A 22,923-nucleotide genomic window follows, 5' to 3' on the forward strand; every position below is an offset into this window, starting at 1 on the left:
CTAAAATAATTCAAGTGAGCAGATTATGCTGTCACTTGGCTAGCAATGAGGTCTTTTTGTATTTACATTCTAATATAGGTGGTAGAGTTGTGGAAAGAGCGGTAGCAAATGAGTCTTAGGATTGGGAGATGTATGATAGGTTGAAATAATTCGAGATTTGAATTCTTTTTGAGCTGTGGGATTTTACAATATTACAGCCGCCATAGTACTGATTATTAACTCTTTATCAAAATGTGTTTGTTGTTGTGTTGTATTACTTTGGAAATATTCAAGTTCTGTTAATAGACTAACAGTGGACTTTCCCTTTTGCAGAATATATTGAATGACCAACAGAGGGAGTGCTGCAGAAGAAACTTTTTCAGAGTTGCTGACAACCCAAAAAAAAAAGTTCAGCAACTTTCGGCTTGATTTACTAATTACATGGTAAGTCAAACTCTCAATTTATCATTTTGCTTTTCCTTAATGAAGTTCATAGCATCTGACGGCTCTCTGCACCTTTTAGTGTGGTCTTCTGCATGAATATTATTTGTCAAGACTGAAGCGATATGGTTGAAGCTACGGGCATCATGATAGCTTATTAAAGATGTTGACTGTCTACAAGGCTGACAATCCTACTTTAGATACTTGTGCTAGCAATATGTCATCAGAGGAAATTGGCGTGTTTGAGGCTGGAATGAGGTGTCTTATTTTAGAACAATTGCCTTAGTTTCACATGGAGGGAAGCTATTTTAACCTTCCTCCCTCAACTCTTTATATGGGACGCTTCTAGTCGAGAAGGATTGTCTTTAGTATATTCTGTATTCTTGTACCTCTGAAACCCTTTTCAAAAGGGGAGCTCAATGCTTTCAATGTTGCAGAGTCCTTTCCCATTACACATTCCACTTGCCTTGCAGTCATAATTACAGATAGTTACCTAGTGCGGAATTGCTAATGCCTCGTTGTTCTGTGTAATTGTCATCCATGGCCACTCATCAAGATGTGCCCTGACATCATAAAGCTACAGCAGGATGTCATCTGACTTGAGGGCAAGCTATAGGATACATTTATCATGTTACTGAAATGGGTAGCAGGCTAATCAGGACTCCCAGCTGTAGGCAAAGATGGGGAGATGGAAGAAACACAGGCATTATTTGAGATGTATTCATTTATTCAAGGTATGGGTGATAATATTCTCAGGTTCTCTATATGTTAACTGATAGGGATGTGCAAGAAGGACGATGGTAGAACCTGTTGTTCATAGTTTTTATCATTACCAGTAACTGCAGCATAAACCTTCCTCCATAAACGTATCGGATCACTCAATAGTTATAGGCGTACCATAGTCTAAAATAATTCAAGTGAGCAGATTATGCTGTCACTTGAATAGCAATGAGGTCTTTTTGTATTTACATTCTAATATAGGTGGTAGAGTTGTGTAGAGAGCGGTAGCAAATGAGTCTTAGGATTGGGAGGTGTATGATAGGTTGAAAAAATTTGAGATTTGAATTCTTTTTGAGCTGTGGGATTTTACAATATTACAGCCGCCATAGTACTGATTATTAACTCTTTATCAAAATGTGTTTGTTGTTGTGTTGTATTACTTTGGAAATATTCAAGCTCTGTTAATAGACTAACAGTGGACTTTCCCATTTGCAGAATATATTGAATGACCAGTAGAGGGAGTGCTTCAGAAGAAACTTTCTCGGAGTTGCTGACAACCCAAAAAAAAAGTTCAGCAACTTTCGGCTTGATTTACTAATTATATGGTAAGTCAAACTCTCAATTTATCATTTTGCTTTTCCTTAATGAAGTTCATAGCATCTGACGGCTCTCAGCACCTTTTAGTGTGGTCTTCTGCATGAATATTATTTGTCAAGACTGAAGGGATATGGTTGAAGCTATGGGCATCATGATTGCTTATCAAAGATGTTGACTGTCTACAAGGCTGACAATCCTACTTTAGATACTTGTGCTAGCAATATGTCATCAGAGGAAATTGGCGTGTTTGAGGCTGGAATGAGGTGTCTTATTTTAGAACAATTGCCTTAGTTTCACATGGAGGGAAGCTATTTTAACCTTCCTCCCTCAACTCTTTATATGGGACGCTTATAGTCGAGAAGGATTGTCTTTAGTATATTCTGTATTCTTGTACCTCTGAAACCCTTTTCAAAAGGGGAGCTCAATGCTTTCAATGTTGCAGAGTCCTTTCCCATTACACATTCCACTTGCCTTGCAGTCATAATTACAGATAGTTACCTAGTGCGGAATTGCTAATGCCTCGTTGTTCTGTGTAATTGTCATCCATGGCTACTCATCAAGATGTGCCCTGACATCATAAAGCTACAGCAGGATGTCATCTGACTTGAGGGCAAGCTATAGGATACATTTATCATGTTACTGAAATGGGTAGCAGGCTAATCAGGACTCCCAGCTGTAGGCAAAGATGGGGAGATGGAAGAAACACAGGCATTATTTGAGATGTATTTATTTATTCAAGGTATGGGTGATAATATTCTCAGGTTCTCCATATGTTAACTGATAGGGATGTGCAAGAAGGACGATGGTAGAACCTGTTGTTCATAGTTTTTATCATTACCAGTAACTGCAGCATAAACCTTCCTCCATAAACGTATCGGATCACTTAATAGTTATAGGCGTACCATAGTCTAAAATAATTCAAGTGAGCAGATTATGCTGTCACTTGGCTAGCAATGAGGTCTTTTTGTATTTACATTCTAATATAGGTGGTAGAGTTGTGGAAAGAGCGGTAGCAAATGAGTCTTAGGATTGGGAGATGTATGATAGGTTGAAATAATTTGAGATTTGAATTCTTTTTGAGCTGTGGGATTTTACAATATTACAGCCGCCATAGTACTGATTATTAACTCTTTATCAAAATGTGTTTGTTGTTGTGTTGTATTACTTTGGAAATATTCAAGTTCTGTTAATAGACTAACAGTGGACTTTCCCATTTGCAGAATATATTGAATGACCAGTAGAGGGAGTGCTTCAGAAGAAACTTTCTCGGAGTTGCTGACAACCCAAAAAAAAAGTTCAGCAACTTTCGGCTTGATTTACTAATTACATGGTAAGTCAAACTCTCAATTTATCATTTTGCTTTTCCTTAATGAAGTTCATAGCATCTGACGGCTCTCAGCACCTTTTAGTGTGGTCTTCTGCATGAATATTATTTGTCAAGACTGAAGCAATATGGTTGAAGCTACGGGCATCATGATAGCTTATCAAAGATGGTGACTGTCTGCAAGGCTGACAATCCTACTTTAGATACTTGTGCTAGCAATATGTCATCAGAGGAAATTGGCGTGTTTGAGGCTGGAATGAGGTGTCTTATTTTAGAACAATTGCCTTAGTTTCACATGGAGTGAAGCTATTTTAACCTTCCTCCCTCAACTCTTTATATGGGACGCTTATAGTCGAGAAGGATTGTCTTTAGTATATTCTGTATTCTTGTACCTCTGCCACCCTTTTCAAAAGGGGAGCTCAATGCTTTCAATGTTGCAGAGTCTTTTCCCATTACACATTCCACTTGCCTTGCAGTCATAATTACAGATAGTTACCTAGTGCGGAATTGCTAATGCCTCATTGTTCTGTGTAATTGTCATCCATGGCTACTCATCAAGATGTGCCCTGACATCATAAAGCTACAGCAGGATGTCATCTGACTTGAGGGCAAGCTATAGGATACATTTATCATGTTACTGAAATGGGTAGCAGTCTAATCAGGACTCCCAGCTGTAGGCAAAGATGGGGAGATGGAAGAAACACAGGCATTATTTGAGATGTATTCATTTATTCAAGGTATGGGTGATAATATTCTCAGGTTCTCTATATGTTAACTGATAGGGATGTGCAAGAAGGACAATGGTAGAACCTGTTGTTCATAGTTTTTATCATTACCAGTAACTGCAGCATAAACCTTCCTCCATAAGCGTATCGGATCACTTAATAGTTATAGGCGTACCATAGTCTAAAATAATTCAAGTGAGCAGATTATGCTGTCACTTGGCTAGCAATGAGGTCTTTTTGTATTTACATTCTAATATAGGTGGTAGAGTTGTGGAAAGAGCGGTAGCAAATGAGTCTTAGGATTGGGAGATGTATGATAGGTTGAAATAATTTGAGATTTGAATTCTTTTTGAGCTGTGGGATTTTACAATATTACAGCCGCCATAGTACTGATTATTAACTCTTTATCAAAATGTGTTTGTTGTTGTGTTGTATTACTTTGGAAATATTCAAGTTCTGTTAATAGACTAACAGTGGACTTTCCCATTTGCAGAATATATTGAATGACCAGTAGAGGGAGTGCTTCAGAAGAAACTTTCTCGGAGTTGCTGACAACCCAAAAAAAAAGTTCAGCAACTTTCGGCTTGATTTACTAATTACATGGTAAGTCAAACTCTCAATTTATCATTTTGCTTTTCCTTAATGAAGTTCATAGCATCTGACGGCTCTCAGCACCTTTTAGTGTGGTCTTCTGCATGAATATTATTTGTCAAGACTGAAGCAATATGGTTGAAGCTACGGGCATCATGATAGCTTATCAAAGATGTTGACTGTCTGCAAGGCTGACAATCCTACTTTAGATACTTGTGCTAGCAATATGTCATCAGAGGAAATTGGCGTGTTTGAGGCTGGAATGAGGTGTCTTATTTTAGAACAATTGCCTTAGTTTCACATGGAGGGAAGCTATTTTAACCTTCCTCCCTCAACTCTTTATATGGGACGCTTATAGTCGAGAAGGATTGTCTTTAGTATATTCTGTATTCTTGTACCTCTGCCACCCTTTTCAAAAGGGGAGCTCAATGCTTTCAATGTTGCAGAGTCTTTTCCCATTACACATTCCACTTGCCTTGCAGTCATAATTACAGATAGTTACCTAGTGCGGAATTGCTAATGCCTCATTGTTCTGTGTAATTGTCATCCATGGCTACTCATCAAGATGTGCCCTGACATCATAAAGCTACAGCAGGATGTCATCTGACTTGAGGGCAAGCTATAGGATACATTTATCATGTTACTGAAATGGGTAGCAGGCTAATCAGGACTCCCAGCTGTAGGCAAAGATGGGGAGATGGAAGAAACACAGGCATTATTTGAGATGTATTCATTTATTCAAGGTATGGGTGATAATATTCTCAGGTTCTCCATATGTTAACTGATAGGGATGTGCAAGAAGGACGATGGTAGAACCTGTTGTTCATAGTTTTTATCATTACCAGTAACTGCAGCATAAACCTTCCTCCATAAACGTATCGGATCACTTAATAGTTATAGGCGTACCATAGTCTAAAATAATTCAAGTGAGCAGATTATGCTGTCACTTGGCTAGCAATGAGGTCTTTTTGTATTTACATTCTAATATAGGTGGTAGAGTTGTGGAAAGAGCGGTAGCAAATGAGTCTTAGGATTGGGAGATGTATGATAGGTTGAAATAATTCGAGATTTGAATTCTTTTTGAGCTGTGGGATTTTACAATATTACAGCCGCCATAGTACTGATTATTAACTCTTTATCAAAATGTGTTTGTTGTTGTGTTGTATTACTTTGGAAATATTCAAGTTCTGTTAATAGACTAACAGTGGACTTTCCCTTTTGCAGAATATATTGAATGACCAACAGAGGGAGTGCTGCAGAAGAAACTTTTTCAGAGTTGCTGACAACCCAAAAAAAAAAGTTCAGCAACTTTCGGCTTGATTTACTAATTACATGGTAAGTCAAACTCTCAATTTATCATTTTGCTTTTCCTTAATGAAGTTCATAGCATCTGACGGCTCTCTGCACCTTTTAGTGTGGTCTTCTGCATGAATATTATTTGTCAAGACTGAAGCGATATGGTTGAAGCTACGGGCATCATGATAGCTTATTAAAGATGTTGACTGTCTACAAGGCTGACAATCCTACTTTAGATACTTGTGCTAGCAATATGTCATCAGAGGAAATTGGCGTGTTTGAGGCTGGAATGAGGTGTCTTATTTTAGAACAATTGCCTTAGTTTCACATGGAGGGAAGCTATTTTAACCTTCCTCCCTCAACTCTTTATATGGGACGCTTCTAGTCGAGAAGGATTGTCTTTAGTATATTCTGTATTCTTGTACCTCTGAAACCCTTTTCAAAAGGGGAGCTCAATGCTTTCAATGTTGCAGAGTCCTTTCCCATTACACATTCCACTTGCCTTGCAGTCATAATTACAGATAGTTACCTAGTGCGGAATTGCTAATGCCTCGTTGTTCTGTGTAATTGTCATCCATGGCCACTCATCAAGATGTGCCCTGACATCATAAAGCTACAGCAGGATGTCATCTGACTTGAGGGCAAGCTATAGGATACATTTATCATGTTACTGAAATGGGTAGCAGGCTAATCAGGACTCCCAGCTGTAGGCAAAGATGGGGAGATGGAAGAAACACAGGCATTATTTGAGATGTATTCATTTATTCAAGGTATGGGTGATAATATTCTCAGGTTCTCTATATGTTAACTGATAGGGATGTGCAAGAAGGACGATGGTAGAACCTGTTGTTCATAGTTTTTATCATTACCAGTAACTGCAGCATAAACCTTCCTCCATAAACGTATCGGATCACTCAATAGTTATAGGCGTACCATAGTCTAAAATAATTCAAGTGAGCAGATTATGCTGTCACTTGAATAGCAATGAGGTCTTTTTGTATTTACATTCTAATATAGGTGGTAGAGTTGTGTAGAGAGCGGTAGCAAATGAGTCTTAGGATTGGGAGGTGTATGATAGGTTGAAAAAATTTGAGATTTGAATTCTTTTTGAGCTGTGGGATTTTACAATATTACAGCCGCCATAGTACTGATTATTAACTCTTTATCAAAATGTGTTTGTTGTTGTGTTGTATTACTTTGGAAATATTCAAGCTCTGTTAATAGACTAACAGTGGACTTTCCCATTTGCAGAATATATTGAATGACCAGTAGAGGGAGTGCTTCAGAAGAAACTTTCTCGGAGTTGCTGACAACCCAAAAAAAAAGTTCAGCAACTTTCGGCTTGATTTACTAATTATATGGTAAGTCAAACTCTCAATTTATCATTTTGCTTTTCCTTAATGAAGTTCATAGCATCTGACGGCTCTCAGCACCTTTTAGTGTGGTCTTCTGCATGAATATTATTTGTCAAGACTGAAGGGATATGGTTGAAGCTATGGGCATCATGATTGCTTATCAAAGATGTTGACTGTCTACAAGGCTGACAATCCTACTTTAGATACTTGTGCTAGCAATATGTCATCAGAGGAAATTGGCGTGTTTGAGGCTGGAATGAGGTGTCTTATTTTAGAACAATTGCCTTAGTTTCACATGGAGGGAAGCTATTTTAACCTTCCTCCCTCAACTCTTTATATGGGACGCTTATAGTCGAGAAGGATTGTCTTTAGTATATTCTGTATTCTTGTACCTCTGAAACCCTTTTCAAAAGGGGAGCTCAATGCTTTCAATGTTGCAGAGTCCTTTCCCATTACACATTCCACTTGCCTTGCAGTCATAATTACAGATAGTTACCTAGTGCGGAATTGCTAATGCCTCGTTGTTCTGTGTAATTGTCATCCATGGCTACTCATCAAGATGTGCCCTGACATCATAAAGCTACAGCAGGATGTCATCTGACTTGAGGGCAAGCTATAGGATACATTTATCATGTTACTGAAATGGGTAGCAGGCTAATCAGGACTCCCAGCTGTAGGCAAAGATGGGGAGATGGAAGAAACACAGGCATTATTTGAGATGTATTTATTTATTCAAGGTATGGGTGATAATATTCTCAGGTTCTCCATATGTTAACTGATAGGGATGTGCAAGAAGGACGATGGTAGAACCTGTTGTTCATAGTTTTTATCATTACCAGTAACTGCAGCATAAACCTTCCTCCATAAACGTATCGGATCACTTAATAGTTATAGGCGTACCATAGTCTAAAATAATTCAAGTGAGCAGATTATGCTGTCACTTGGCTAGCAATGAGGTCTTTTTGTATTTACATTCTAATATAGGTGGTAGAGTTGTGGAAAGAGCGGTAGCAAATGAGTCTTAGGATTGGGAGATGTATGATAGGTTGAAATAATTTGAGATTTGAATTCTTTTTGAGCTGTGGGATTTTACAATATTACAGCCGCCATAGTACTGATTATTAACTCTTTATCAAAATGTGTTTGTTGTTGTGTTGTATTACTTTGGAAATATTCAAGTTCTGTTAATAGACTAACAGTGGACTTTCCCATTTGCAGAATATATTGAATGACCAGTAGAGGGAGTGCTTCAGAAGAAACTTTCTCGGAGTTGCTGACAACCCAAAAAAAAAGTTCAGCAACTTTCGGCTTGATTTACTAATTACATGGTAAGTCAAACTCTCAATTTATCATTTTGCTTTTCCTTAATGAAGTTCATAGCATCTGACGGCTCTCAGCACCTTTTAGTGTGGTCTTCTGCATGAATATTATTTGTCAAGACTGAAGCAATATGGTTGAAGCTACGGGCATCATGATAGCTTATCAAAGATGGTGACTGTCTGCAAGGCTGACAATCCTACTTTAGATACTTGTGCTAGCAATATGTCATCAGAGGAAATTGGCGTGTTTGAGGCTGGAATGAGGTGTCTTATTTTAGAACAATTGCCTTAGTTTCACATGGAGTGAAGCTATTTTAACCTTCCTCCCTCAACTCTTTATATGGGACGCTTATAGTCGAGAAGGATTGTCTTTAGTATATTCTGTATTCTTGTACCTCTGCCACCCTTTTCAAAAGGGGAGCTCAATGCTTTCAATGTTGCAGAGTCTTTTCCCATTACACATTCCACTTGCCTTGCAGTCATAATTACAGATAGTTACCTAGTGCGGAATTGCTAATGCCTCATTGTTCTGTGTAATTGTCATCCATGGCTACTCATCAAGATGTGCCCTGACATCATAAAGCTACAGCAGGATGTCATCTGACTTGAGGGCAAGCTATAGGATACATTTATCATGTTACTGAAATGGGTAGCAGTCTAATCAGGACTCCCAGCTGTAGGCAAAGATGGGGAGATGGAAGAAACACAGGCATTATTTGAGATGTATTCATTTATTCAAGGTATGGGTGATAATATTCTCAGGTTCTCTATATGTTAACTGATAGGGATGTGCAAGAAGGACGATGGTAGAACCTGTTGTTCATAGTTTTTATCATTACCAGTAACTGCAGCATAAACCTTCCTCCATAAACGTATCGGATCACTTAATAGTTATAGGCGTACCATAGTCTAAAATAATTCAAGTGAGCAGATTATGCTGTCACTTGGCTAGCAATGAGGTCTTTTTGTATTTACATTCTAATATAGGTGGTGGAGTTGTGTAGAGAGCGGTAGCAAATGAGTCTTAGGATTGGGAGATGTATGATAGGTTGAAATAATTTGAGATTTGAATTCTTTTTGAGCTGTGGGATTTTACAATATTACAGCCGCCATAGTACTGATTATTAACTCTTTATCAAAATGTGTTTGTTGTTGTGTTGTATTACTTTGGAAATATTCAAGTTCTGTTAATAGACTAACAGTGGACTTTCCCATTTGCAGAATATATTGAATGACCAGTAGAGGGAGGGCTTCAGAAGAAACTTTCTCGGAGTTGCTGACAACCCAAAAAAAAAGTTCAGCAACTTTCGGCTTGATTTACTAATTACATGGTAAGTCAAACTCTCAATTTATCATTTTGCTTTTCCTTAATGAAGTTCATAGCATCTGACGGCTCTCAGCACCTTTTAGTGTGGTCTTCTGCATGAATATTATTTGTCAAGACTGAAGCGATATGGTTGAAGCTACGGGCATCATGATAGCTTATTAAAGATGTTGACTGTCTACAAGGCTGACAATCCTACTTTAGATACTTGTGCTAGCAATATGTCATCAGAGGAAATTGGCGTGTTTGAGGCTGGAATGAGGTGTCTTATTTTAGAACAATTGCCTTAGTTTCACATGGAGGGAAGCTATTTTAACCTTCCTCCCTCAACTCTTTATATGGGACGCTTATAGTCGAGAAGGATTGTCTTTAGTATATTCTGTATTCTTGTACCTCTGAAACCCTTTTCAAAAGGGGAGCTCAATGCTTTCAATGTTGCAGAGTCCTTTCCCATTACACATTCCACTTGCCTTGCAGTCATAATTACAGATAGTTACCTAGTGCGGAATTGCTAATGCCTCATTGTTCTGTGTAATTGTCATCCATGGCTACTCATCAAGATGTGCCCTGACATCATAAAGCTACAGCAGGATGTCATCTGACTTGAGGGCAAGCTATAGGATACATTTATCATGTTACTGAAATGGGTAGCAGGCTAATCAGGACTCCCAGCTGTAGGCAAAGATGGGGAGATGGAAGAAACACAGGCATTATTTGAGATGTATTCATTTATTCAAGGTATGGGTGATAATATTCTCAGGTTCTCCATATGTTAACTGATAGGGATGTGCAAGAAGGACGATGGTAGAACCTGTTGTTCATAGTTTTTATCATTACCAGTAACTGCAGCATAAACCTTCCTCCATAAACGTATCGGATCACTTAATAGTTATAGGCGTACCATAGTCTAAAATAATTCAAGTGAGCAGATTATGCTGTCACTTGGCTAGCAATGAGGTCTTTTTGTATTTACATTCTAATATAGGTGGTAGAGTTGTGGAAAGAGCGGTAGCAAATGAGTCTTAGGATTGGGAGGTGTATGATAGGTTGAAAAAATTTGAGATTTGAATTCTTTTTGAGCTGTGGGATTTTACAATATTACAGCCGCCATAGTACTGATTATTAACTCTTTATCAAAATGTGTTTGTTGTTGTGTTGTATTACTTTGGAAATATTCAAGTTCTGTTAATAGACTAACAGTGGACTTTCCCATTTGCAGAATATATTGAATGACCAGTAGAGGGAGTGCTTCAGAAGAAACTTTCTCGGAGTTGCTGACAACCCAAAAAAAAAGTTCAGCAACTTTCGGCTTGATTTACTAATTACATGGTAAGTCAAACTCTCAATTTATCATTTTGCTTTTCCTTAATGAAGTTCATAGCATCTGACGGCTATCAGCACCTTTTAGTGTGGTCTTCTGCATGAATATTATTTGTCAAGACTGAAGCAATATGGTTGAAGCTACGGGCATCATGATAGCTTATCAAAGATGTTGACTATCTGCAAGGCTGACAATCCTACTTTAGATACTTGTGCTAGCAATATGTCATCAGAGGAAATTGGCGTGTTTGAGGCTGGAATGAGGTGTCTTATTTTAGAACAATTGCCTTAGTTTCACATGGAGTGAAGCTATTTTAACCTTCCTCCCTCAACTCTTTATATGGGACGCTTATAGTCGAGAAGGATTGTCTTTAGTATATTCTGTATTCTTGTACCTCTGAAACCCTTTTCAAAAGGGGAGCTCAATGCTTTCAATGTTGCAGAGTCCTTTCCCATTACACATTCCACTTGCCTTGCAGTCATAATTACAGATAGTTACCTAGTGCGGAATTGCTAATGCCTCATTGTTCTGTGTAATTGTCATCCATGGCTACTCATCAAGATGTGCCCTGACATCATAAAGCTACAGCAGGATGTCATCTGACTTGAGGGCAAGCTATAGGATACATTTATCATGTTACTGAAATGGGTAGCAGGCTAATCAGGACTCCCAGCTGTAGGCAAAGATGGGGAGATGGAAGAAACACAGGCATTATTTGAGATGTATTCATTTATTCAAGGTATGGGTGATAATATTCTCAGGTTCTCCATATGTTAACTGATTGGGATGTGCAAGAAGGACGATGGTAGAACCTGTTGTTCATAGTTTTTATCATTACCAGTAACTGCAGCATAAACCTTCCTCCATAAACGTATCGGATCACTTAATAGTTATAGGCGTACCATAGTCTAAAATAATTCAAGTGAGCAGATTATGCTGTCACTTGGCTAGCAATGAGGTCTTTTTGTATTTACATTCTAATATAGGTGGTGGAGTTGTGTAGAGAGCGGTAGCAAATGAGTCTTAGGATTGGGAGATGTATGATAGGTTGAAATAATTTGAGATTTGAATTCTTTTTGAGCTGTGGGATTTTACAATATTACAGCCGCCATAGTACTGATTATTAACTCTTTATCAAAATGTGTTTGTTGATGTGTTGTATTACTTTGGAAATATTCAAGTTCTGTTAATAGACTAACAGTGGACTTTCCCATTTGCAGAATATATTGAATGACCAGTAGAGGGAGTGCTTCAGAAGAAACTTTCTCGGAGTTGCTGACAACCCAAAAAAAAAGTTCAGCAACTTTCGGCTTGATTTACTAATTACATGGTAAGTCAAACTCTCAATTTATCATTTTGCTTTTCCTTAATGAAGTTCATAGCATCTGACGGCTCTCAGCACCTTTTAGTGTGGTCTTCTGCATGAATATTATTTGTCAAGACTGAAGCGATATGGTTGAAGCTATGGGCATCATGATAGCTTATCAAAGATGTTGACTGTCTACAAGGCTGACAATCCTACTTTAGATACTTGTGCTAGCAATATGTCATCAGAGGAAATTGGCGTGTTTGAGGCTGGAATGAGGTGTCTTATTTTAGAACAATTGCCTTAGTTTCACATCGAGTGAAGCTATTTTAACCTTCCTCCCTCAACTCTTTATATGGGACGCTTATAGTCGAGAAGGATTGTCTTTAGTATATTCTGTATTCTTGTACCTCTGCCACCCTTTTCAAAAGGGGAGCTCAATGCTTTCAATGTTGCAGAGTCTTTTCCCATTACACATTCCACTTGCCTTGCAGTCATAATTACAGATAGTTACCTAGTGCGGAATTGCTAATGCCTCATTGTTCTGTGTAATTGTCATCCATGGCTACTCATCAAGATGTGCCCTGACATCATAAAGCTACAGCAGGATGTCATCTGACTTGAGGGCAAGCTATAGGATACATTTATCATGTTACTGAAATGGGTAGCAGGCTAATCAGGACTCCCAGCTGTAGGCAAAGATGGGGAGATGGAAGAAACACAGGCATTATTTGAGATGTATTCATTTATTCAAGGTATGGGTGATAATATTCTCAGGTTCTCCATATGTTAACTGATTGGGATGTGCAAGAAGGACGATGGTAGAACCTGTTGTTCATAGTTTTTATCATTACCAGTAACTGCAGCATAAACCTTCCTCCATAAACGTATCGGATCACTTAATAGTTATAGGCGTACCATAGTCTAAAATAATTCAAGTGAGCAGATTATGCTGTCACTTGGCTAGCAATGAGGTCTTTTTGTATTTACATTCTAATATAGGTGGTGGAGTTGTGTAGAGAGCGGTAGCAAATGAGTCTTAGGATTGGGAGATGTATGATAGGTTGAAATAATTTGAGATTTGAATTCTTTTTGAGCTGTGGGATTTTACAATATTACAGCCGCCATAGTACTGATTATTAACTCTTTATCAAAATGTGTTTGTTGTTGTGTTGTATTACTTTGGAAATATTCAAGTTCTGTTAATAGACTAACAGTGGACTTTCCCATTTGCAGAATATATTGAATGACCAGTAGAGGGAGTGCTTCAGAAGAAACTTTCTCGGAGTTGCTGACAACCCAAAAAAAAAGTTCAGCAACTTTCGGCTTGATTTACTAATTACATGGTAAGTCAAACTCTCAATTTATCATTTTGCTTTTCCTTAATGAAGTTCATAGCATCTGACGGCTCTCAGCACCTTTTAGTGTGGTCTTCTGCATGAATATTATTTGTCAAGACTGAAGCGATATGGTTGAAGCTACGGGCATCATGATAGCTTATTAAAGATGTTGACTGTCTACAAGGCTGACAATCCTACTTTAGATACTTGTGCTAGCAATATGTCATCAGAGGAAATTGGCGTGTTTGAGGCTGGAATGAGGTGTCTTATTTTAGAACAATTGCCTTAGTTTCACATGGAGGGAAGCTATTTTAACCTTCCTCCCTCAACTCTTTATATGGGACGCTTATAGTCGAGAAGGATTGTCTTTAGTATATTCTGTATTCTTGTACCTCTGAAACCCTTTTCAAAAGGGGAGCTCAATGCTTTCAATGTTGCAGAGTCCTTTCCCATTACACATTCCACTTGCCTTGCAGTCATAATTACAGATAGTTACCTAGTGCGGAATTGCTAATGCCTCATTGTTCTGTGTAATTGTCATCCATGGCTACTCATCAAGATGTGCCCTGACATCATAAAGCTACAGCAGGATGTCATCTGACTTGAGGGCAAGCTATAGGATACATTTATCATGTTACTGAAATGGGTAGCAGGCTAATCAGGACTCCCAGCTGTAGGCAAAGATGGGGAGATGGAAGAAACACAGGCATTATTTGAGATGTATTCATTTATTCAAGGTATGGGTGATAATATTCTCAGGTTCTCCATATGTTAACTGATAGGGATGTGCAAGAAGGAGGATGGTAGAACCTGTTGTTCATAGTTTTTATCATTACCAGTAACTGCAGCATAAACCTTCCTCCATAAACGTATCGGATCACTCAATAGTTATAGGCGTACCATAGTCTAAAATAATTCAAGTGAGCAGATTATGCTGTCACTTGAATAGCAATGAGGTCTTTTTGTATTTACATTCTAATATAGGTGGTAGAGTTGTGTAGAGAGCGGTAGCAAATGAGTCTTAGGATTGGGAGGTGTATGATAGGTTGAAAAAATTTGAGATTTGAATTCTTTTTGAGCTGTGGGATTTTACAATATTACAGCCGCCATAGTACTGATTATTAACTCTTTATCAAAATGTGTTTGTTGTTGTGTTGTATTACTTTGGAAATATTCAAGTTCTGTTAATAGACTAACAGTGGACTTTCCCATTTGCAGAATATATTGAATGACCAGTAGAGGGAGTGCTTCAGAAGAAACTTTCTCGGAGTTGCTGACAACCCAAAAAAAAAGTTCAGCAACTTTCGGCTTGATTTACTAATTACATGGTAAGTCAAACTCTCAATTTATCATTTTGCTTTTCCTTAATGAAGTTCATAGCATCTGACGGCTCTCAGCACCTTTTAGTGTGGTCTTCTGCATGAATATTATTTGTCAAGACTGAAGCAATATGGTTGAAGCTACGGGCATCATGATAGCTTATCAAAGATGTTGACTGTCTACAAGGCTGACAATCCTACTTTAGATACTTGTGCTAGCAATATGTCATCAGAGGAAATTGGCGTGTTTGAGGCTGGAATGAGGTGTCTTATTTTAGAACAATTGCCTTAGTTTCACATGGAGTGAAGCTATTTTAACCTTCCTCCCTCAACTCTTTATATGGGACGCTTATAGTCGAGAAGGATTGTCTTTAGTATATTCTGTATTCTTGTACCTCTGCCACCCTTTTCAAAAGGGGAGCTCAATGCTTTCAATGTTGCAGAGTCTTTTCCCATTACACATTCCACTTGCCTTGCAGTCATAATTACAGATAGTTACCTAGTGCGGAATTGCTAATGCCTCATTGTTCTGTGTAATTGTCATCCATGGCTACTCATCAAGATGTGCCCTGACATCATAAAGCTACAGCAGGATGTCATCTGACTTGAGGGCAAGCTATAGGATACATTTATCATGTTACTGAAATGGGTAGCAGGCTAATCAGGACTCCCAGCTGTAGGCAAAGATGGGGAGATGGAAGAAACACAGGCATTATTTGAGATGTATTCATTTATTCAAGGTATGGGTGATAATATTCTCAGGTTCTCCATATGTTAACTGATTGGGATGTGCAAGAAGGACGATGGTAGAACCTGTTGTTCATAGTTTTTATCATTACCAGTAACTGCAGCATAAACCTTCCTCCATAAACGTATCGGATCACTTAATAGTTATAGGCGTACCATAGTCTAAAATAATTCAAGTGAGCAGATTATGCTGTCACTTGGCTAGCAATGAGGTCTTTTTGTATTTACATTCTAATATAGGTGGTGGAGTTGTGTAGAGAGCGGTAGCAAATGAGTCTTAGGATTGGGAGATGTATGATAGGTTGAAATAATTTGAGATTTGAATTCTTTTTGAGCTGTGGGATTTTACAATATTACAGCCGCCATAGTACTGATTATTAACTCTTTATCAAAATGTGTTTGTTGTTGTGTTGTATTACTTTGGAAATATTCAAGTTCTGTTAATAGACTAACAGTGGACTTTCCCATTTGCAGAATATATTGAATGACCAGTAGAGGGAGTGCTTCAGAAGAAACTTTCTCGGAGTTGCTGACAACCCAAAAAAAAAGTTCAGCAACTTTCGGCTTGATTTACTAATTACATGGTAAGTCAAACTCTCAATTTATCATTTTGCTTTTCCTTAATGAAGTTCATAGCATCTGACGGCTCTCAGCACCTTTTAGTGTGGTCTTCTGCATGAATATTATTTGTCAAGACTGAAGCGATATGGTTGAAGCTACGGGCATCATGATAGCTTATTAAAGATGTTGACTGTCTACAAGGCTGACAATCCTACTTTAGATACTTGTGCTAGCAATATGTCATCAGAGGAAATTGGCGTGTTTGAGGCTGGAATGAGGTGTCTTATTTTAGAACAATTGCCTTAGTTTCACATGGAGGGAAGCTATTTTAACCTTCCTCCCTCAACTCTTTATATGGGACGCTTATAGTCGAGAAGGATTGTCTTTAGTATATTCTGTATTCTTGTACCTCTGAAACCCTTTTCAAAAGGGGAGCTCAATGCTTTCAATGTTGCAGAGTCCTTTCCCATTACACATTCCACTTGCCTTGCAGTCATAATTACAGATAGTTACCTAGTGCGGAATTGCTAATGCCTCATTGTTCTGTGTAATTGTCATCCATGGCTACTCATCAAGATGTGCCCTGACATCATAAAGCTACAGCAGGATGTCATCTGACTTGAGGGCAAGCTATAGGATACATTTATCATGTTACTGAAATGGGTAGCAGGCTAATCAGGACTCCCAGCTGTAGGCAAAGATGGGGAGATGGAAGAAACACAGGCATTATTTGAGATGTATTCATTTATTCAAAGTATGGGTGATAATATTCTCAGGTTCTCCATATGTTAACTGATAGGGATGTGCAAGAAGGACGATGGTAGAACCTGTTGTTCATAGTTTTTATCATTACCAGTAACTGCAGCATAAACCTTCCTCCATAAACGTATCGGATCACTCAATAGTTATAGGCGTACCATAGTCTAAAATAATTCAAGTGAGCAGATTATGCTGTCACTTGAATAGCAATGAGGTCTTTTTGTATTTACATTCTAATATAGGTGGTAGAGTTGTGTAGAGAGCGGTAGCAAATGAGTCTTAGGATTGGGAGGTGTATGATAGGTTGAAAAAATTTGAGATTTGAATTCTTTTTGAGCTGTGGGATTTTACAATATTACAGCCGCCATAGTACTGATTATTAACTCTTTATCAAAATGTGTTTGTTGTTGTGTTGTATTACTTTGGAAATATTCAAGTTCTGTTAATAGACTAACAGTGGACTTTCCCATTTGCAGAATATATTGAATGACCAGTAGAGGGAGTGCTTCAGAAGAAACTTTCTCGGAGTTGCTGACAACCCAAAAAAAAAGTTCAGCAACTTTCGGCTTGATTTACTAATTACATGGTAAGTCAAACTCTCAATTTATCATTTTGCTTTTCCTTAATGAAGTTCATAGCATCTGACGGCTCTCAGCACCTTTTAGTGTGGTCTTCTGCATGAATATTATTTGTCAAGACTGAAGCAATATGGTTGAAGCTACGGGCATCATGATAGCTTATCAAAGATGTTGACTGTCTGCAAGGCTGACAATCCTACTTTAGATACTTGTGCTAGCAATATGTCATCAGAGGAAATTGGCGTGTTTGAGGCTGGAATGAGGTGTCTTATTTTAGAACAATTGCCTTAGTTTCACATGGAGTGAAGCTATTTTAACCTTCCTCCCTCAACTCTTTATATGGGACGCTTATAGTCGAGAAGGATTGTCTTTAGTATATTCTGTATTCTTGTACCTCTGCCACCCTTTTCAAAAGGGGAGCTCAATGCTTTCAATGTTGCAGAGTCTTTTCCCATTACACATTCCACTTGCCTTGCAGTCATAATTACAGATAGTTACCTAGTGCGGAATTGCTAATGCCTCATTGTTCTGTGTAATTGTCATCCATGGCTACTCATCAAGATGTGCCCTGACAGCATAAAGCTACAGCAGGATGTCATCTGACTTGAGGGCAAGCTATAGGATACATTTATCATGTTACTGAAATGGGTAGCAGGCTAATCAGGACTCCCAGCTGTAGGCAAAGATGGGGAGATGGAAGAAACACAGGCATTATTTGAGATGTATTCATTTATTCAAGGTATGGGTGATAATATTCTCAGGTTCTCTATATGTTAACTGATAGGGATGTGCAAGAAGGACGATGGTAGAACCTGTTGTTCATAGTTTTTATCATTACCAGTAACTGCAGCATAAACCTTCCTCCATAAACGTATCGGATCACTTAATAGTTATAGGCGTACCATAGTCTAAAATAATTCAAGTGAGCAGATTATGCTGTCACTTGGCTAGCAATGAGGTCTTTTTGTATTTACATTCTAATATAGGTGGAGGAGTTGTGTAGAGAGCGGTAGCAAATGAGTCTTAGGATTGGGAGATGTATGATAGGTTGAAATAATTTGAGATTTGAATTCTTTTTGAGCTGTGGGATTTTACAATATTACAGCCGCCATAGTACTGATTATTAACTCTTTATCAAAATGTGTTTGTTGTGTTGTATTACTTTGGAAATATTCAAGTTCTGTTAATAGACTAACAGTGGACTTTCCCATTTGCAGAATATATTGAATGACCATAGAGGGAGTGCTTCAGAAGAAACTTTCTCGGAGTTGCTGACAACCCAAAAAAAAAGTTCAGCAACTTTCGGCTTGATTTACTAATTACATGGTAAGTCAAACTCTCAATTTATCATTTTGCTTTTCCTTAATGAAGTTCATAGCATCTGACGGCTCTCAGCACCTTTTAGTGTGGTCTTCTGCATGAATATTATTTGTCAAGACTGAAGCAATATGGTTGAAGCTACGGGCATCATGATAGCTTATCAAAGATGTTGACTGTCTGCAAGGCTGACAATCCTACTTTAGATACTTGTGCTAGCAATATGTCATCAGAGGAAATTGGCGTGTTTGAGGCTGGAATGAGGTGTCTTATTTTAGAACAATTGCCTTAGTTTCACATGGAGGGAAGCTATTTTAACCTTCCTCCCTCAACTCTTTATATGGGACGCTTATAGTCGAGAAGGATTGTCTTTAGTATATTCTGTATTCTTGTACCTCTGAAACCCTTTTCAAAAGGGGAGCTCAATGCTTTCAATGTTGCAGAGTCCTTTCCCATTACACATTCCACTTGCCTTGCAGTCATAATTACAGATAGTTACCTAGTGCGGAATTGCTAATGCCTCATTGTTCTGTGTAATTGTCATCCATGGCTACTCATCAAGATGTGCCCTGACATCATAAAGCTACAGCAGGATGTCATCTGACTTGAGGGCAAGCTATAGGATACATTTATCATGTTACTGAAATGGGTAGCAGGCTAATCAGGACTCCCAGCTGTAGGCAAAGATGGGGAGATGGAAGAAACACAGGCATTATTTGAGATGTATTCATTTATTCAAAGTATGGGTGATAATATTCTCAGGTTCTCCATATGTTAACTGATAGGGATGTGCAAGAAGGACGATGGTAGAACCTGTTGTTCATAGTTTTTATCATTACCAGTAACTGCAGCATAAACCTTCCTCCATAAACGTATCGGATCACTCAATAGTTATAGGCGTACCATAGTCTAAAATAATTCAAGTGAGCAGATTATGCTGTCACTTGAATAGCAATGAGGTCTTTTTGTATTTACATTCTAATATAGGTGGTAGAGTTGTGTAGAGAGCGGTAGCAAATGAGTCTTAGGATTGGGAGGTGTATGATAGGTTGAAAAAATTTGAGATTTGAATTCTTTTTGAGCTGTGGGATTTTACAATATTACAGCCGCCATAGTACTGATTATTAACTCTTTATCAAAATGTGTTTGTTGTTGTGTTGTATTACTTTGGAAATATTCAAGTTCTGTTAATAGACTAACAGTGGACTTTCCCATTTGCAGAATATATTGAATGACCAGTAGAGGGAGTGCTTCAGAAGAAACTTTCTCGGAGTTGCTGACAACCCAAAAAAAAAGTTCAGCAACTTTCGGCTTGATTTACTAATTACATGGTAAGTCAAACTCTCAATTTATCATTTTGCTTTTCCTTAATGAAGTTCATAGCATCTGACGGCTCTCAGCACCTTTTAGTGTGGTCTTCTGCATGAATATTATTTGTCAAGACTGAAGCAATATGGTTGAAGCTACGGGCATCATGATAGCTTATCAAAGATGTTGACTGTCTGCAAGGCTGACAATCCTACTTTAGATACTTGTGCTAGCAATATGTCATCAGAGGAAATTGGCGTGTTTGAGGCTGGAATGAGGTGTCTTATTTTAGAACAATTGCCTTAGTTTCACATGGAGTGAAGCTATTTTAACCTTCCTCCCTCAACTCTTTATATGGGACGCTTATAGTCGAGAAGGATTGTCTTTAGTATATTCTGTATTCTTGTACCTCTGCCACCCTTTTCAAAAGGGGAGCTCAATGCTTTCAATGTTGCAGAGTCTTTTCCCATTACACATTCCACTTGCCTTGCAGTCATAATTACAGATAGTTACCTAGTGCGGAATTGCTAATGCCTCATTGTTCTGTGTAATTGTCATCCATGGCTACTCATCAAGATGTGCCCTGACAGCATAAAGCTACAGCAGGATGTCATCTGACTTGAGGGCAAGCTATAGGATACATTTATCATGTTACTGAAATGGGTAGCAGGCTAATCAGGACTCCCAGCTGTAGGCAAAGATGGGGAGATGGAAGAAACACAGGCATTATTTGAGATGTATTCATTTATTCAAGGTATGGGTGATAATATTCTCAGGTTCTCTATATGTTAACTGATAGGGATGTGCAAGAAGGACGATGGTAGAACCTGTTGTTCATAGTTTTTATCATTACCAGTAACTGCAGCATAAACCTTCCTCCATAAACGTATCGGATCACTTAATAGTTATAGGCGTACCATAGTCTAAAATAATTCAAGTGAGCAGATTATGCTGTCACTTGGCTAGCAATGAGGTCTTTTTGTATTTACATTCTAATATAGGTGGTGGAGTTGTGTAGAGAGCGGTAGCAAATGAGTCTTAGGATTGGGAGATGTATGATAGGTTGAAATAATTTGAGATTTGAATTCTTTTTGAGCTGTGGGATTTTACAATATTACAGCCGCCATAGTACTGATTATTAACTCTTTATCAAAATGTGTTTGTTGTGTTGTATTACTTTGGAAATATTCAAGTTCTGTTAATAGACTAACAGTGGACTTTCCCATTTGCAGAATATATTGAATGACCATAGAGGGAGTGCTTCAGAAGAAACTTTCTCGGAGTTGCTGACAACCCAAAAAAAAAGTTCAGCAACTTTCGGCTTGATTTACTAATTACATGGTAAGTCAAACTCTCAATTTATCATTTTGCTTTTCCTTAATGAAGTTCATAGCATCTGACGGCTCTCAGCACCTTTTAGTGTGGTCTTCTGCATGAATATTATTTGTCAAGACTGAAGCAATATGGTTGAAGCTACGGGCATCATGATAGCTTATCAAAGATGTTGACTGTCTGCAAGGCTGACAATCCTACTTTAGATACTTGTGCTAGCAATATGTCATCAGAGGAAATTGGCGTGTTTGAGGCTGGAATGAGGTGTCTTATTTTAGAACAATTGCCTTAGTTTCACATGGAGGGAAGCTATTTTAACCTTCCTCCCTCAACTCTTTATATGGGACGCTTATAGTCGAGAAGGATTGTCTTTAGTATATTCTGTATTCTTGTACCTCTGAAACCCTTTTCAAAAGGGGAGCTCAATGCTTTCAATGTTGCAGAGTCCTTTCCCATTACACATTCCACTTGCCTTGCAGTCATAATTACAGATAGTTACCTAGTGCGGAATTGCTAATGCCTCATTGTTCTGTGTAATTGTCATCCATGGCTACTCATCAAGATGTGCCCTGACATCATAAAGCTACAGCAGGATGTCATCTGACTTGAGGGCAAGCTATAGGATACATTTATCATGTTACTGAAATGGGTAGCAGGCTAATCAGGACTCCCAGCTGTAGGCAAAGATGGGGAGATGGAAGAAACACAGGCATTATTTGAGATGTATTCATTTATTCAAGGTATGGGTGATATTCTCAGGTTCTCCATATGTTAACTGATTGGGATGTGCAAGAAGGACGATGGTAGAACCTGTTGTTCATAGTTTTTATCATTACCAGTAACTGCAGCATAAACCTTCCTCCATAAACGTATCGGATCACTTAATAGTTATAGGCGTACCATAGTCTAAAATAATTCAAGTGAGCAGATTATGCTGTCACTTGGCTAGCAATGAGGTCTTTTTGTATTTACATTCTAATATAGGTGGTGGAGTTGTGTAGAGAGCGGTAGCAAATGAGTCTTAGGCTTGGGAGATGTATGATAGGTTGAAATAATTTGAGATTTGAATTCTTTTTGAGCTGTGGGATTTTACAATATTACAGCCGCCATAGTACTGCTTATTAACTCTTTATCAAAATGTGTTTGTTGTTGTGTTGTATTACTTTGGAAATATTCAAGTTCTGTTAATAGACTAACAGTGGACTTTCCCATTTGCAGAATATATTGAATGACCAGTAGAGGGAGTGCTTCAGAAGAAACTTTCTCGGAGTTGCTGACAACCCAAAAAAAAAGTTCAGCAACTTTCGGCTTGATTTACTAATTACATGGTAAGTCAAACTCTCAATTTATCATTTTGCTTTTCC

Source organism: Lissotriton vulgaris, chromosome 11 (assembly GCF_964263255.1).
Source record: "Lissotriton vulgaris chromosome 11, aLisVul1.2, whole genome shotgun sequence".
NCBI classification, from domain to species: domain Eukaryota; kingdom Metazoa; phylum Chordata; class Amphibia; order Caudata; family Salamandridae; genus Lissotriton; species Lissotriton vulgaris.